Source organism: Canis lupus, chromosome 2, assembly GCF_003254725.2.
Source record: "Canis lupus dingo isolate Sandy chromosome 2, ASM325472v2, whole genome shotgun sequence".
Lineage (NCBI taxonomy): Eukaryota > Metazoa > Chordata > Mammalia > Carnivora > Canidae > Canis > Canis lupus.
Window position 1 is genome coordinate 42,067,862 of NC_064244.1, and position 13,751 is coordinate 42,081,612.

At 40.5% G+C, this 13,751-nt stretch overlaps 1 protein-coding gene across 1 annotated transcript in view; it reads right to left on the reverse strand.

Moving 5' to 3' along the window:
- ANKRD55 (ankyrin repeat domain 55) overlaps window positions 1-13,751 on the reverse strand; it is a 568,067-nt gene that overhangs the window by 115,311 nt on the left and 439,005 nt on the right. The gene's annotated exons all lie outside the window — the stretch shown is intronic.

A 13,751-nucleotide genomic window follows, 5' to 3' on the forward strand; every position in this document is an offset into this window, starting at 1 on the left:
CTATTACTACTGTATCCCCAGCTCCCAGAAGAGGGCCAGAATTGTTGACCAGATGGGTGAGTACATGAATAAATGAACAAATGAATGAATGAATTCCTTACCCAAAAGGTCAGCATGCACAGACAGGATGTGGCCACTAGTCTCAGTTGACAAGCAGAATGACAACAGTGTAAAAAGAGAAAATAGGCCAATGTGAACAGAGAAACCTTTAAGACAATCAGTATAAAACAAAACCAGCAAATGGGAGAAGAGATGCATAGGACTTCTGGAAAGAATGGTAAGGCTGGATATGGCATCGAAGACATTTATATTTCAGGGAGTTTCCAAATCTTCCATGTAGATTCTGAGCAGTTATTGTAGGACCTGGGTGTGCTGTTGAAGGCCTGAGGGGCCCAGGGTTAAAGAAAGCATCCTGCTAACACAAGGAGCAACTGGCTCCCGTGACAGAACTTTTAACAAGCCTTTTCTCATATCTGTTGACTTAACGCAGACCAGGGAATTCTTTGAAAGGCAACATGGCTATAAATCAGCAAGTCCCGTAACGTGCATTCCAGGGTCTTGGAGGAAAAAGCGCACACAAAGGCACCTCTTCTAAGTCTTTAGGAATGCTGTGGTGAGTGGCCCTGGGAGTCTTGGGGTTAGACTGGGGCTGGGAATGGAAAACATCCAGAAGGGAGGAGCAGGGAAGCACCAGTGACAGTAACACCACAGCATGTTTTTACTAAAACATTGGGCACCCAAGCACCTAGCTCAGGGCCTAATACTAGTGGATAATTAGCACTCAAGGAATTTCTGTTGAATGACACTAAATCATAGTCAGTTGTCTTGTTTCTGGCCCTGGTTCTGTCATTCACTAGCTGTATGACCTTGAGGAACTCCCTTCTCTGAACTTTGGTCATCCTGTGAATAAAACGTTGGGTTTGAATACAAATGGAATCTTTGGGAGTGAATGGCCCATCAGTTCCTGAGTTTTAAAGAGCCCTGAAAGAGGTTCGTGAAGCTGTGAAAAGGAAAAAAATACAAAAAACCTACATGTCAGAGAACACTGCAGCTTCCTGAGCTAGCTTGACCACCTGAGATGGTCAGAACCTGCTAAAGGAAGTAAACAATTCCTGCCAGGGCTGCTCCTCTCACCCCCACCCCCACCCACCCCAGGGGAATCTGCAGGGGCAGCAGGAGACTGCAGCGTTCACCACTCCAGGAGAAGTGCCTCTTCCACAGCTAGCTCAAACACAACAGATCCCCCGAAACACACACACAAAAAATCCCCTTTGGAGCAGTCTGATGCCAGGTCAAGGGGTAAGAGCAGATGTTTCTGATGCCCACTGGAACCTCCATTATATCTGGGGCAGACCATCTCCTAAAGGCCCCAAGGCAGGCAGATTCAATTTTAGTCAATTGCCTGCTTACTTCCATCAGTAGCCTGATGTGGTGGGAAGGACAACAGGCTCCCACTAAGAATACAGGAGTTCAAATTCTAGCTTTCCTGACACTTACAAACTTGACAAGTGACTTGATTTCTCTGGATCTGTAAAATCGGAATGATCAAATAGTTGATTTATTAAATCAGCATATTTATTTCCCCTCCCAACCTGTCCTCTCTCCCTCCTTCCTTCTCTCCTTCTCTTTTGTGCAAGTCAGCCTAGTTAGAGCAGAGTACAAAACAAGGCCAAGGGCATGATAAGTGTGATGCTTATATAGGGCCACATTCCTGCTCCTTGTCTTTGCCCTGTCAGTTCTAAAGAGTCAACTTGCTAATTGTGTGCTTATACCTTCTCATCACAGAGCAAAGGCAGTTTGCCACTGACCAGTATCACTGTGGACAAATACTATTTACTCAGCAAGGATGCCAAGCATTTTTAATCCCTGACTCATCAGGAAGAGGAATTTGGCAAAAGCAGGATTGGGGTGGGGAATGAATGAGATGAAACTGAGTGAGGCCAGAATGTAATTATGAGGGTCAGATTCCACCATTCTGGAGCACAGAGGAAGAGGGGAGGAGATGGTCCTTTCCCTTAGAAGAGCTGAAGCGACCTCAGTTCTCCCTTTGGAAAACTAAAGAAGAGATGACTATAAAAGATGTTTGGGGTTCTTCTTCTCTCTTTCAGAGTTGGACCTTATGCTGAACCAGGGCCTCTGAATCCTTGGGCAGGCTGCTGACATCATTGAAAGGGGCCCTCAAAATCTACATTTCTACTCAGCAGTATTTGTGTACTATGGAACTTTAAGTTCAAGTGCTTTCAAAGAGGACTTTTGACTTACTATCTGGGTCCTTGTATTCAAATCAGTTGGATTCAGACCCACTGCAGCCAGGCCTAATCGCTGAGTCTCCATTTCTCCAGACATCTCTCTCCATCTCTCCATCTCTGGAGAGATGCCCCATCTCTCTCCACACTTGGGATTCAGCAGCCTAGCTGTGGGAACAAACCACAGAGCAGCTTCCTCCCCTCTGCCTAGGGCCTACCAGCAGTAGGCAGATATGGCCTGCCTGGGCCTTCCCCCTCAATGTTAATCCTCTTGGAGCTGAATCTGAAGCAGTACTTGGCTTCTCTGGGTATCAAGGGACAGTGACTCACAGTGACAGTCCATTTGCTTACTCCACTTTGACTGATGGTCTTGCTAGACCTACTCCTTTTATTGTTTCTAGCCCTTTCTTCCCGTTACTTGACTCTTCATCATCTCTTCCTCCCCCTTTTAAGATCCTAAAGACAGCCTTGTTGTCCCTTTGCACCTATCTTCCTTTCCCAAGATCCTTGCCTTCTCTTCTAAGTCTTTCCTCTGTAGGTAAGCCATGAGGATTTCCTCCTCTGTGGTGCCATAGGATGCTCTGAATACCAGATTGTACTCCGGTGGGCACAGCGAATCACCCAAGGTGAGTGGATATCGAGAAAAACTGAACAAGTCTCAAGAAAGAAAGAATGGCATCAATTGAGCCCTGACTGCAGGCCAGGGAATTTATATGCAATGTATATGTAGTCCTCACAGTACTCTTATGAGATCCTTTTACTCCTATTGTACTGGTGAGCAAATTATGGCTCAGAGAAGTTAAGTACCTAAGCTAAAGACTCAGTTAGCAAATGACAGTCATAACCTTCCCCACATTTGTCTGAATCTGGAGCTCACTCTTGTTTCCACACTTTGGCATCTTACTGACTCCACAGTAATCTTCACATCCACCTCTGGCTGATGCAATGTCATCTTGATGCTCAAGGAAATCTGATGTGTCAGGTTCAAATTTAATCACAACATCCTATAAATTATAGTTAGAGAAGCAGAAATAAATGTGTCAAGATGATTTATAGGATGAGACATAAGCTCTGATAATTTGACCTGAGTTGAAAGATGTTAAGTCTGTGTGAGTGTATGAGAGACAGAAATAAACAAGCTCAGCACATTAATAAAAGCATCAGTGTAGGGCGAGTGGTCCCAAATGCTGGAGCACAGTGAGAGAGCAGCTCAGGGAATGATTTTAATAAACAGAGACTCTGGCCTCAAAGGAATACCCAGAATTAGGAAAACCCTAAACTTTTCTCATTTCATGTTTTATTGTAAAGAAATACTGTATAGAATTTATTATTAGTAAGAATTATTGAATAAGGGGTCTTTAAACAAAACACACATAAAACAAGACTATGTATTGATCAGTTGACAAAAATGTGAACAGAGGCTTGTAGGAATCTGACCCTGAATTTCCTCAAGGAGCCATAGCTTAATACTTGCTGATTCAGCGTTTGTAGTGACTTTATAGAACATAATGACCGTGAATCATGAGAACTGACTGTATGGGTTTTTTGTTTTTGGCTTTTTGTTTTTTGTTTTTGCCTATTTATATTGTCCCTCTCACTGGACAGTATACTCCATGAAGGTAGGCATCATGTTTTCCTCACTTCTTGATTCTTGCAATCCCCTGGATTAATCCCACTATGGCATGTACCAAATAAATGTTTTTTTGGAATGAATACATGGATTAGTGAAAGTTAGGAAAAGAATCATGGAAGTTTAGAATCACAGAAGTCAAGAGAGTTTTGAGGAGTGAGTAATCATCCATGTAGCCAAAGCAGAGGGATTGGATGGGTAGGGAGGAGCAAGTATCCACTGGGTTGGCAGGCAGGAGGTCACTGATGGCCTGGGAGATCTGTTTAAGTTGTGAAAGAAGGACAGAAGGCATATTGCAGTGGGCTAAGGAACTGGGAGTGAAGAAAGAGGTAGGCTACATTTTTTAGAAGTTTAGGTAATAAGGGGAAGAAATAGATTCAACAGAAGCTAGAGGAGCCCCTGCTCAAGGAGTGGGTCTTTCAGGATTGGAGAAGTGTTTTCATAGTCAGAAGCTGAGGGGAAGTAGCCCAGAGAGAGGGAGAGGTTAAGGGTATAGCAGAGAGAGGTGGGAAGAATAGTATGTCATTCATGGCAGAAGTCAAACTTTGAACAAGAAGAGGGAGATCTCAGCCTTACAAGTTAGAGAAAAGGAAAAAAGGATGAATGCAGATACTAATATATTGATAGTGAAGGGGGCAGGAAGTTGAAGGAGATCATTCCTGATTACCTTGATTTCTCTCTGTCCAGTAGGAGGCCAGTTAGGACATAAGGGAAGGAGAAAGAAGACATCTGTACACTGAGCTGGGGCTTAGAGATTGTGAAGGAGCATAGTCCCAGATAAATCCAAGGACTGATGGGTAAAGGAGCACTGGAAACCATGATGCTGCAGTGGCATTAGCAGTCAGGGTAAAAAGAGCCCCCAAGGCAGATTGTTGTGTTTCTGGTCAACTCTTGGGTTTTGCTAGGCAAGTGCAATGGAAATACTACAGAGCCAGGGAGCTGAGGAGTCTATGAGAGAAGAGTTCAGACTGGAACAGACTGATGGATGTGAAAAAAAGGCAGAAGATGAAGGATTTATGGTCCCCATGAAGTGGAAGAACAGGTATGTCAGGATAAGGATGGGAGTGGTCAAGATCAGAGGTTCATGAGGGAAGTTCTAGGTAATGACTGAGCCTAAAGTACTGCCATGTGAGTGGGCAGCTGAAGATCACTAGAGTTCTGGCTTTAAGGATATCCAGGGGTTGCAAGATCAATGATTCAACTAGTCTTGTATTAATTTAGCAAGTTGTTTCCTGAATAAGCTTCTTCAAGTAAGCTTTTGCTTCAAGCAGCTTTTCGGCCTTAGCAAGGTGACAGTGAAGCAAAATATGATGAGCATAACATAAATGAGGAAAATGGAAATATTAATCTCATAAAGTTAGACAAATCAAATCCTCCCTTCCTCTACACATATCACAAAACCTAATGGATTATTTATTTGAAAGAAAGTTGAAAAAGGTTTTACTGATATGGAAATAGTATGGTAATAAAGAAAAAACTCTGGGCCCCAAATTAAGGTAATCATATATTTCTTGATTCTAGATTCCCCATTACCAAATGGATCACTAAACGGTGATTGAGTGGACTTATTAACTGTTCTTAATCTTCTTGACTTTGGGAAGAATGGCATCTGGCACTGTGGGCCATCCCCTCCCCAGATTTTGCCTTCAGCAACACCACTTTTGAGATTGCCCTACTTCTCCTCTCTATGTCCTTCTCTGGATCCCCTACCATAAGGATCTACACTTAGCGGCCTCCCCTTCCTCTTTCCACACTTCGTCTCTTGGCATTCTCTTTCCTTTGCATAGTTTCAATCAGGGGATTTAGTTCTTTATCTTTAGCTTTGACTTTTGTCCCTTGCTTTAGACTAACTTTCCAAATACCTGTGGACATACCTACCAACATATCAAGTTTATATCAAAATGGAATGCTAACATGGAGAAGACTGAAACTGTACCACTTCCTTACAGCATACACACAAATTAATTCAAAATGGATAAAAGACCTAATGCGAGACAGGAAAACATCAATCCTAGAAGAAAACACAGGCAGAAACCTCTTTGACCTCAGCTATTAGCAACTTCTTACTAGACATGTCTCTGGAGGCAAGGGAAATAAAAGCAAAGATGAACTACTGGGACTTCATCAAGATAAAAAGCTCTGCACAGTAAAGGAAACAATCAACAAAACTAAAAGGCAGCACATAGAATGAAAGAAGATATTTGCAAATGACATATTTGATAAAGGGTTTGTATGTGGAATCTAAAAAGAACTCATCAAACTCAACACCTAAAAAACAACATTCAAGATAAGAAATGGGCAGACAACACAATAGGCATTTTTCCAAAAAAGACATCCAGATGGCCAACCCACACCTGAAAAGATGCTCAACATCACTCATCATCAGGGAAATACAAATCAAAACCAGGATAAGATGCCACCTCACACCTGTCAGAATATCTGAAACTAATAACATAGGAAACAACAGATGTTGGCGAGGATGTGGAGAAAATGAAACTAATAACATAGGAAACAACAGATGTTGGCGAGGATGTGGAGAAAGGGGAACCATTCACACTGTTGGTAGGAATGCAAACTGGTGCAGTCACTTGGAAAACAGTATGAAGGCTCCTCAAAAAGTTAAAAATCAAAATATCTTATAACCCAGAAATTGCCCTACTAGGTATTTACCCAAAAGATACAAAAATACTGATTCAAATGGGGCACATGCACCCAATGTTTATAGCAGTAATTATCAACAATAGGCAAATTATGGAAAGGGCCCAAATGTCCATGACTAATGAATGGATAAAGAAAGAATACTACTCAGCCATCAAAAAGAATGAAATCTTGCCATTTGCAACGATATGGATGGAGCTAGAGAGTATTATGCTAAGTGAAACAAGTCAGTCAAAAAAAGAAAAATACCACATGATTTCACTCATATGTGGAATTTTGGAAACAAAACAGATAGGGCTGCTTGGATGGCTCAGCGTTTAAGCGTGCGCCTTTGGCTCAGGGCATGATCCTGGAGTCCCAGGACTGAATCCCACATTGGGCTCCCTGCATGGAGCCTGCTTCTCCCTCTGCCTGTGTCTCTCATGAATAAATAAATAAAATCTTTTAAAAAAACCAGATAAACACAGGGGAAGAAAATAAGAGAGGGACGCAAATCATAAGAGACTCTTAGCTATTGGAAACAAACTGAGGGCTGATGGAGGGGAGGTGGGCAGGAGGTGGGCTAAATGGGTGATGGGTATTAAGGAGGGTACTCGTGTTGAGCATTGGTTATATGTAATTTATGAACAAAACTAAAAGGCAGCACATGGAATGAAAGAGGATATTTGCAAATGACATATCTGATAAGAATCCTGTTCTTCCACTTCCTTTAAAATGGAAGCAGGTATGGTCTTTGGACTGGAATGGATCTGTATTTGAATACTGGCTTAGTCTTTTGCTTGCTGAGTGACCTTTGGGGAGTTACTTAACTCCTCTTTGCCTTGGTTACCTTTAAAAGTTATTGTTAGCATCACTTAGATGATGGGTGTAATGTTATTAGTCAAGGACTTAGCACTTATTAAATGCTCAGTGAATGGTAATTATTATCAAGAATTCCACCTCTTTATTTTTCAGATGGTGAAACTAAGGACCAGAAAGGTAAAAGTGATTAAATAATACTTGAAAGAGTTGGAACTAGGAACCAGTCTGATAACTTTAAGACCTGTGTGTCTTCATGAATCTTAAGGCTCTTTATACATAAGCTAAGGGAGTAATAGAAACAGTAAGAAAACTGTCTTTGGAGAAGCCTATTTTTACATCATTACTGGGGGAAGGCACTATGTCTCTTTTGCTTGCTGTCAAATCTTAATTATGTATGCTAGTTGGGACCAAGGAAACTTGGTTAAATGGAAGGAACTCATAGTGTCCAAAGACCATTTAAATAACAGCTTTAGCTTTTTCCTCAATTACTGTCTATCAATTCATTGGAGGTACTACATTAAATGTGGAAACCGAACATGAAAACCAGCTTGAATCACGGGTTTCTGAGTTTCAAAATAGAGGCATAGAATCACATAAATAACTTCATCTCCAAAGAAATCTTGAAGGAGATTTTGAAAAACAGAAATGGAATGAGGGCATTGTGGTAAATAAAAATAGACAAATTAAATTTCTTATCTATTGTTATCAATGTCTGCAAGAGCTCCATGCTTGGGAGGAAATTATTCCCTGCTTCCTAATGCTGTTTTTCATTTTACTTATCTTGTTAACTTTATTAAACCCAACAGGAAATAATTTTAGCATAACAGCTAATTTGTTTTGACGTGTCTCAAGAGACCTATTTTTTTCTTTTAAATAATGCCTGCTGCTTTGTATCAAACCATGCCCCAACTGAAGGGGCATCTGTTATTGGAATGTCTTTTCAAAAATAACAGTGGAGTCTGAACGTCTGGAAGGTTTACAATAAAATCTTCTATTTGGAGCCCACATTTGTGATGGGATGCCTGAGTACATTTTATTTTATTTTTTAAGTCCTTCCAGACTTTTAAGAAAGTAATCATGTATAATCATGTTTCTTCAGCTGAACTCCATCGATTAAATCTGACTCAGTGAGGGTGGGATGGCATTAACAGCATATTCTGGATGGATCTAAAACCTACAGGCTGGGATGTAAGTTGAGATCCATGATTTTTAAAGAAATATCCTCACTTATAGTCAATTTCCAATGGCACCTATTTTGAACAGACATAAACCAGTTTGATCATCAGCAAATTATCTAATGTTCTTTTGATATACATTCATGTTATTATAGCATCCAGTGTAAGACGCAAGTATAGGAAGAAGTATATAATCCCTTACTGACAACCCCACTACCAGAGAGTATGGTATGTTAAAATGATAGTGATCCAATTCTGGGAGATACATTACTATTTAATTCATAAGTCTGAAAAACAAATGCAGAGATATTTCAAAGGCAGAATGGGCCAGCCTTGTAAGAGGGTCATGCTCTTTATGAAGTTAAAAGATGCATCTTAAATCTTTTTGATTTGAGATATGACACTGGGCATGTGTCAGACTCTTACTCCTAACTGATCCCCTATCTTTTAATGCTAAGTAAGAAACCCACTGGGGTAGATTAAGACAAATTATATGAACTGCTAAGCAATAGTTCTGAAAGGTATTGATTCCCAGCTGGGGTCCTCAAATGTTTTAACTACCTCTAAAGGGTATAGTGCTCATTAGTTACTTGAATGTTAACCAGATGCTGCTAAATTGCTAAACTTAAATATATATACATCACACTATTTGCAGCCAAATACAGCATCGCTATTCTCCCCACCTCCCAACCTAGACACCACAGAGGCATGCGTGTCATGCCCAACTGCCTTGCCCATCAACAGATTCTGACAAGCCTAACTGATTAATCATCTCTCCAATTTGCCTTCTTCTGTTATCTGCAGAGGCACTGGCTTAGTTTCAGTCCTTATCGGGAACTCTCCTTGAACGACTTTAACAGCCGTCCAACGACTCATTTTAAGCTTTTTCTCTCCCTATGGTTCATCCTTTCTCACCCTAAAAACAAGTCTGACCTTGTCACTCCCCAGCATAAAACCTTCTGAGGACCCACACTGCTTATTGTGTAATATCCAACCTACCTAGAAGACCTCAAGCCACTACCCACATGGACCCCTGTGGTCAAGCTTTCATAAACTTTTCACAATTTCCCATGCATTTGACCTGACTTATTCTTTAAGCCACTGGTAGATGCAGGTCCTCCCTGGTTTTGTTACCTGGCGAATGTTTTTCCTTATTTGAAGGTCTCCTTTATGTCACCTCCTCTATAAACGTTTTAGATGTTTGTTCAGGCCTTTGGGCTTCCACAGCCCTTCCTGCTTACATTCATCGACAGCAGCTATTGTGTTGTGGATGCTGGGGCTATCAAATACAAGACAGGATGCCCAGTTACATTTGACTTTCAGATAAATAATAAAGAATTCATAGGTCCCATACAATATTCCATAACAATTATTTGTTACTTACTGAATTTCAAATTGAACTCTGCATCTTGATGTTTGTTTGCTGAGTCTGGAAAGCCTAGCTGTGCTGTAATTCAACTGTGTACAACTTTCTTTCCTTATTCTGCCCCATGAGCTCCTTTGAGGCATTTGTATCTAAGTGAGAAGCTAGACTCCAGGCCTGGCACCAAGCTCCTATTCAATAAATGTTACTTGAATAAAGAAGAAAAAGAAAGGTCAAAAAAGAAATGTCACTGCTTGTCTTTTCCCACTTAGGAAAATTAAAAACAACAACCACTACCACCACCACCACCACCACCACCACCTTTGGGTGACTTGATTAGTACAGATCATAGGGCTCCTTGTACTTAGCAGTGTTTCAGAAGTCAAAAACTGTTCCAAAATGAGGCATGAAAAAAATAGGGACAGGGTGGATAGATATTTTCTAGCATGGAAGCCAGAAGTTATGCCTAATGTACAGATGTAAAAATAATAATGATGACTAAATAATGTTAGTTATATGGAACACATGCCAATATACTTCCTGGGCATCCCCAATGAATTCTCACAGATCCTATGAGGCAAGTGGTCACTGTGAGGGGCTGGACCCTTTTGCTTTCAAGTTTAGTGCCCCGTTAGCTCTGGTACCAAACACTGTTTCACTTCCTTCCCAAAGACACCCAGGGGAACTGATTCAGTAGGAGAAGTGTTCAAAGCCCCACCTTATAAACGGAAAATAATGCATGAAGTTGCCAGGTTTCTGTGAGGGATTTGGACTGAGTCCCATTTCTTCTTTGGGAAGCTTTCTTTGCCTATAAAGGATTCTCAGACTTACACTTTTGTTTCAGTCTTGTGGTCATAAAACTGCCTTGACGAAAAGTTTGTTTTAAGGGCTTATGACTTGAGGACATAAAGAAATGTTTGAAGAAGGAAAAGGGATAACAGCATGTGAGTTTCTTTATGGAATGGACGATATGGAGCCCCCTCCACTTCCTTTCGTTGAGCCCATGGTGGGAGAACATTCAAAAAGCCAACAAACTTGGGTAACAGCCTTTAAATCGACATTGTTTGAGTATGAATGGATCCAATTGGCTTCAGATGTTTTGTTCCTCACATAATTCCTATTTTAGGCAGATTGGTTACTATAGAGACTAGAGCCACCTTAATTATGGATGGTCAAGAGAGGACATGTTGACTAATGGTTAGAGCAGAGGTCTAAGGTCCAAGGTCCTAATCTTAGCCCAACCACACACTCACTGTGAGCCTGTCTCACTTAGGCTCTGTGCTACAATCTTGCCTAACTAAGCAGGAGTGAAAAATATCTTTGCTGGAACTCTCTGAGGACTGATATATATATATATAAAATTTTTTTTTTTTTTTAGATTTTATTTATTTATTCATGAGAGACACAGAGAGAGAGAGGAAGAGACACAGGCAGAGGGAGAAGCAGTCTCCATGTAGGGAGCCCAATGTAGGATTTGATCCCGGGTCTCCAGGATCTCGACCTGGACTGAAGGCGGCGCTAAACCGCTGAGCCACCTGGGCTGCCCTATATATTTTGTTTTTAGAGGAGTGGGTGAAATAGAAGAATTGGGAATGAGAGAGAGAGAGAGAGATTCTGACATAAAATAGATTTAAGAAAATATTGAACTTGGAAGGCTTTGTTGACCTGCTAAGTAATCCACTGACAAATGGGAAGTGACTACTTATCACAGTATCACCTCTGGGCATGAAATGTGGGCAACAGTGTTTTGGGTATTTAAAAAAAGTATGTGTATGTGTACTTCAATTTCTTAAAACTAAGACATAAAAGCTACAATTTACAAATCTATATAAATGATGATTTGTCCCTTTAGAATTATTTTATTTTCAAGCACCCCTTTGTATGTATTTTAATTTTTAAAAATAACTTCTTATTATGAAGATTTTGAGACACAAAGCGGAGATGCTACTAATGTAAAGAATACCCACATATATATTATCCAGCTTTGACTCTTATCCACATTCTGTCAGTGTTCTTTCATCTCACTTAGCTCTATTTTTTTTTTTTCCCTTTTCTGGATTATGTTAGAGAAAATCCCAGACAACATATCATTTCACTTGTAAAAGATGAAGGTTTACTTTCTTCAACAGAAAAAGGCTTTTTGTCCCCTATAACCATACTGCAGCATTATCTCCAACAGAATTAACAATTCCTTAACATTATCTAATACCCAATCCATTTTCAATGCTCCAGATTATCTTTAAAATATCCTTTTTTATAGCTGGTTTGTTCCAATTAAGATTAAGACACTGCACAGACATTACATTTATGTCTCTTAAGCATGTTTTAATCTATAACAATTTCCTTGTCATCTCCCTCCTTATTTTATTTGGAAATGAAACAGAAAAGTTGCGAAACAAAAAGCAATGAAGATTCATTCACCTTTATGTTTGATATATTTGCTTAATTCTCTCTTTCTTTTATGTGTATGTTAGGTTGTTTGTTTGTTTGTTTGTTTGTTTTTTGTGCTGAACCATTACTGAGGTGCAGACATCATGACACTTTATCTTTAAATATTTCAATGCTTTTCCCATAAGAATAAAGTCATTCTCCTACAAAGTTACATTATAAATGTCACATGGAAGAAATTTGACACTAACACAGTATTATCTATTATTCATTCTATATTCAGATTTCTCCACTTGTCCTAGTACTGTGCTAATAGTGTCCTAATAATAATGTAGCTTCTTGGGGCACCTGGGTGGCTCAGTCAGTTAAGCATCTGCCTTCAACTCAGGTCATGATCCTGTGGTCCTGGGATTGAGCCCGATGTCGGGCTCTCTGCTCAGCAGGTTCCCTGCTTCTCCCTCTTCTTCTACTCACCACCCCCTGCTCATTCTCTCACTTTCTCTCTCTCTCTCAAATAAATAAAATCTTTTTAAAAATACTGTAGCTCCGGGCAACCCCGGTGGCCCAGCAGTTTAGCACCGCCTTCGGCCAAGGGCATGATCCTGGAGACCCAGGATCGAGTCCAACATCGGGCTCCCTGCATGGTGCCTGCTTCTCCCTCTGCCTGTGTCTCTGCCTCTCTCTCTCTGTGTTTCTCATGAATAAATAAATAAAATCTAAAAAAAATACTGTACCTTCTTCTTTTTTTAATCCAGGAGCAAGTACAGAACCAAGTATGGCATTTAGTCATCATGTTCTTTGGTTCCTCTAATCTAGGATACTCTTCAGCTGTCTTTCATGACACTGAAATTTTTTAAGTGTTTTGGCTAATTGTTGGGCAAAATGACTCTCAGCTTGATTTGCCCAATTATTTTTATTTTCTGTGCATTCCCTACTCATTATTTTACTTTGGAAATGTCTGTCCTCAGACGGGCATTTATGTCTTATAATTTTTATCTCCCTAAATAGATTAAGACTAAAGTTTATTTTCAGGGGCTTCTGTGGGGTTCTAAGGATGCATCTGAAGCATTATTCTTTGTCTTGTTCTTGAGACTCTCCTTTTTTTCAATTCAGAGAACAGCAGATATGTGTTCAACTGCAGTATGGAAAAGACAGAAGGTAGGCACCAGACATTAATCTCCTTGAAACAAAGCCTAGCCTCTCCCACCTGGAAATTTGGAGCTTTCCATACTTCCTACAATGTGGGAACAGAAGGCACAGGATCCTGTTCCAGCCAGCGGTGCTGTGTCTGCATGTGTCCTTTGGTCTTTGGTGTAAACTCTGTCCTAGCCAAAGTAACTGGCTTGTCTTGGTCCTCGTAGCTACATATCGCTTGTGTGGGTGAACCATGGAGGAGCTGTGTATTTTCTGGCCAGATGTTCTAGAGCTGCTTTTTGATATTGAATTCAGAGTCCCTAAAAGTGGCTGGCAGTGGGGCACACCCTGGTAAG